Below are 4,916 nucleotides of genomic sequence, written 5' to 3' on the forward strand. Positions count from 1 at the left end.
TTTGTAATTTTGAATTATAATTTATATTGTCCCTCGTTATTGTATATTTTATTCTGGCATAATGTATTCTACCAGAATAAAATCTATGTATTCTGCCAGAATGTATTCTATGTATTTTGTCATATTCTATGTATTTTATCAGAATATATAAAGCGATAGTTAATTGTAAGTAACATGTTTTTAACCATTATAAGTTTTTGTTGTATTTGTAATAGGAGTGGCTGGAAGAATGCGGTGAGGACCTAATAGGAATAACTTGAAGAATGAATAAAGTTTGATCATACTCACGATTTAAGAATGTTGTTGTTTTTTAAGATTTTATTCATTTTTGTTCATATTCTTTTAGAATATGTATAATTATATTAAAATGTATGAGACTTTTAGTCTGTAAGAATATGTATGAATTTGTATTTAAGTTCGGATGTATAAGAATATATATTAAAATGTTGTTATTTTTCAACCTCGGATTCAAAAATTTTGTTTTTCTTCAACAATATTCTATTAGAATAAAATTATGAAAGAACATCATTCTAACAAAAATATTCTGACTGAATAAAATCGGTTATGTTTACAAATTACGTTAGAATTAAAATTGAAATAATTAAAAAAATTCAGATTTTTTAAATTTGGAGAATTAATTATCCTAAAAATCTGAAAATTTCCTTTTATAAATGTAGTTAATTGTCCAAAATACCATTTTGCTAAAAATTGTGTGATTATATGGTACATGTTATCCCACTGTAATTTCATACACTCTCAAATCATGTCCATTGATTAATTCCATCTGTTGGTCCAGATTTGTGCATTCTGGCATACATTAGTTAGCAAAAACAAAATAACCTAAACCATATATATATATATATATATATATATATATATATATATATATATATATAAAAGCTTCCCCATAAGAAGATGCAATGTATTAATGTATATATTGATTATGCCTCAACTATTGTTTGCTTTTGTCCATACATAATGAATTCAACCAAGCAAATTTACAGCAAATTCGTTTTTATACATTTATGGATGTTACAAATTGTACATAATATTTATTCATTGTCGATCTTTCTAAAAAATGATGTGGTGACATTTAACAACCTACCTAGGATTTCCAACATGTGAAAAGGAAAATAAAGAAACATTATACAAATATTATGCTATTCAAAATGTATATTTAAAATTAGAAAAATGACTTATCATGTTTTAAAATTAGAAAAATGACTTATCAGTATAATTACATTTTCATTTTGTTCACAATTTAGACAACTTTTTTTTAGACATATTTGATCATTCAACTTGTTAAATGTTTTTAGGTCTCGAAGTTTTGTATTTGTTATGTCTTAGTCTTTTGCGAAATAATGAATTGTAATATACTTTGTCTATTATGTAATGCTAGTTTCATAATTGTTTATCTAAGGTTTCGTAGCGACTATGATTGACGGTTTGTATCTCGTGTCACAACTTAGGTGTCATAAACTTATTTGTAACGACCCGTCGCCGGTATGATGATTCCATAGTATTTAATTAGAAGTTTGCAAGAGGGACTCGGCGAGTTCATAGCCTGACTCGCCGAGTAGGGACGGGATTTCGAGCACGTGTTAGTCGGCGACTCGGCGAGTCCATATTCGGGACTCGGCGAGTCTGCCTGCCTGGAAGAAACCTTAAATCCCCGGGTTGCTCACTATTTAATCCACCTTATAGCCCCCATTCTCGCCTCCTTCACCCTCAGAAAGCTGTGAGAAAACCCTAATCCATCCTTGAGTGATCTAAGTGTTCTTGTGTTAAATTTTGAAGGCTTGAAGAAGGAGAAGAAGAAAGGAGCAAGGAGAAGAGGTGTAGAGCAAAGATTCAAGGGAAAATCAGAGTTCTTTGAGGTATTCTTCGGATTCCCTCCTGTTTTATGCTTTAAACCTCCATTAGAACTCTTCTAGATCTAGTTTGATGCTTTTCTCAAGCCTTATGATTGTATGGATACCCTATTATGTCGAGATATCCTTAGATCTGTTCATTTAGGACTTGTAGAGCCCAGATCTATTGTCTTTATGGAGCTATTTTGCATGATAACCCTAGATCTGCCCTTTTAAGTGCCTTTTTAGCCTTTATCTCCTTTTTCATGTGTATGTACACGTAAAGTTGGAAACTTTACGTGGTGAATCAGCTTATTGGACTCAGATCTATCATTTGTATGCAATGGTTTCAAGCAGAATCGAGTTTAGAATAGATGCATGGATGTGACTCGGCGAGTCGGAAGAACGACCCGGCGAGTCAAGTCGCAAGTCCCGTTTTTCCCCTTTTTGAGTATTGTCGAGTGGAAGCCGTGAGTAGTAAAGTGGACTCAGTGAGTTGGAGAGCGGACTCAGTAATGGAGGGACTCGACGAGTTGTTCATACAACTCGGCGAGTCCAAGGCAATCTTCTTAAGCTCAAGAACAGCTCGTCGAGTTGTTCATATGACTCGGCGAGTTGGATGCAGATTGTCTGAGTTTTTGGATCGAGGGAGTACTCGTCGAGTCGATGCCATACTCGACGAGTAGCCACGAGTGGGATTGTGAAATGAGAACTAGAGACTCGGCGAGTTGGCGGCCCAACTCGGCGAGTCAGGTCAACTGTGGGTTGACTTTGACCGAGAGGGTTGACTTTGACCGGGAGAGTTGACTTTGACCAAGGGTAAAAGAGTCATTTTACCCCAGTGCAGTGTTTAGTATTTGATGGAGTGTGTTTATGGCCTTGTAGCCGGGAAGATACTGGAGCAGCAGCAGTTAGCTTCCAGAGCCATACACACAGCAACCAATTCACGAGGTGAGTTTCCTTCCAGTAGTAACGAGTCTAAGGCCACAATGCCGGCCTGTTTAGCTAGCAGTCAGCTTCGGACCTCGGTCCGATGTAGTAGTTAGTATGTTTGATGCCTTCGTGGTTCAGACAGGGTTATGTGTTTATGCTAGATGATGTGTTTATGCTAGATGCTATCGGACTTTGGTCCGATGTCAGCTTCGGACTCCGATCCGATGTAGAGGACGCAGGTTCCAGTCAGCTTCGGACTTCGGTCCGATGTCTCAATCAGCTTCGGACTTTAGTCTGATGTCCTAGTCAGCTTCGGACTCGGTTCGATGTAGGGGACGAAGGTCCCAGTCAGCTTCGGACTTCGGCCCGATGTTCCAGCCAGCTTCGGACTTCGGTCCGATGTAGGGGGCAAGGCCCCGGTTAGCCGGACTTCGGTCCGATGTAGTGGGCAAGGCCCAGTATGTGCTTATGTTATTGTGTGGTATGTGGTAGTTTGGGGGAGCTCACTAAGCTTCGTGCTTACAGTTTCAATTTTGGTTTCAGGTACTTCCGCAAGCAAAGGGAAGAGCTCGGGATGATGGCATCGCACACACCACAGCTACAGTTTTTATCCTGGGAGTTGATCAGCTATCTTAGATATGTTTTGTTACAGTCGTGACACCGTTTTCTCATTTGTATTTTAGTATGGTTTTGAGATTTGCAACACATGATTTTATCATGATATACTCTATTTTATGATTTTTGGTTATATTAAAAATGAAATTTTCGGGTCGTATTTTTGGGTCGTTTCAAGTTGGTTCAGAGCCCTGGTTTGAGGGATTCGGATACACCTCCGGGTGCATCTGAACTCAAACTAAGGGAAAGATAAAAAGATTTTCAAAAAGAAAAAATGTTTTCGAATGAGATTTTGAAAAGCACTTAGAAAGAAAAGAATTTTTAAACAAGATAAGGGTGTGGTGCATGCGATCAGCCGAGCTCAAGTAAGTACTCCCAAATTACCAATACAAGTTTTATTACTATGATTAATTGTTCCAGTTTCAGTAGAACAGCATGCTAGTATACGACTAAGGATCTAGGAGGATGCCTTATGTGCCTGCTATATGTGTTACAGCTTTATGAGAATTGCATGCTAGTATTGAGTAGACAGCAGTAGGATAGCCTGTTTCGGTTACGCCTGGTAGCGCGAGCTTAGCATTGTATGCTAGAGTAGCTTCTCGTTATGAGAATAGTTTTGCCTGAGTATGTTTCCCTTATCCGAATGCTGCTTGCTTTGTGCTTTGTGGGACTCTGAGTGGTGGGAGTTAGCCATTAGGTGAATACGTCACATCACATGTGAGCAGGGTTGAATAATCTCAGAGTGCTGGATTTGGCCCTATTGCGCAGCTCTTGTCTGATTCCAACCGTTGTAGGGACGAGTCTTTTACTCGAAGGATTATCCGAGCCTCATTGCATGTGATGGTATTCAGGTGGTGGCTAATCAGCATTACAAGGAGGCCTTCGGCAACTGAGGACTGGTATGAGTGGAGTCAGCGATTTCCCTAGGGCAAGCCTAGGATGAGAGTAGCAGAGATCAGTAGTAGTAGAAGTGACTTGGTGGAGTCAAGGCAGTTCTTGAGGAAAGTACGGATAGATGTGGAAGGTAGTATGGGCCCGTACTACTGAAAGCAGAGGATCCGTACTCGAATCAAGGAAGGCCGAGACAAGACCAGGAAGCTAGTAGTAGTATCAATGATCCCTTGAGATATTTCAGTTTTCTGATATTGCTATGATGTGTTTCAGAATGGTGGTTTTGCGTCCGAGGACAACAGCCGGCAGTGGAGGTGCCGGAGAGGGATCAGGATCAGGCTCGGGGAATGAGCACATGGATGAGCAGACCAGAGAGTTTCTTTCTTCAGAGATTACTCGTATCATTTTAGAGCAGACTCCTGTGATCTTCGGTTCGATCAAGGAGGGTATCCTAGAGCTGATGGATGAGAGATTGGGCACCTTCCGTGCCGAGGTGGCGGCCATGATGGGGTCGTGCACACTTACCTTCAGGGAGTTCAGGGAATGTGGAGCTCCAGACTATCATGGGGCGCGGGACCCCATAGCGAGTACTAGATGGTTGGCGGATGTGGCCAACGCATTCCGCAC

Source organism: Lactuca serriola, chromosome 7, assembly GCF_051521515.1.
Source record: "Lactuca serriola cultivar US96UC23 chromosome 7, Lser_US96UC23_V15, whole genome shotgun sequence".
Lineage (NCBI taxonomy): Eukaryota > Viridiplantae > Streptophyta > Magnoliopsida > Asterales > Asteraceae > Lactuca > Lactuca serriola.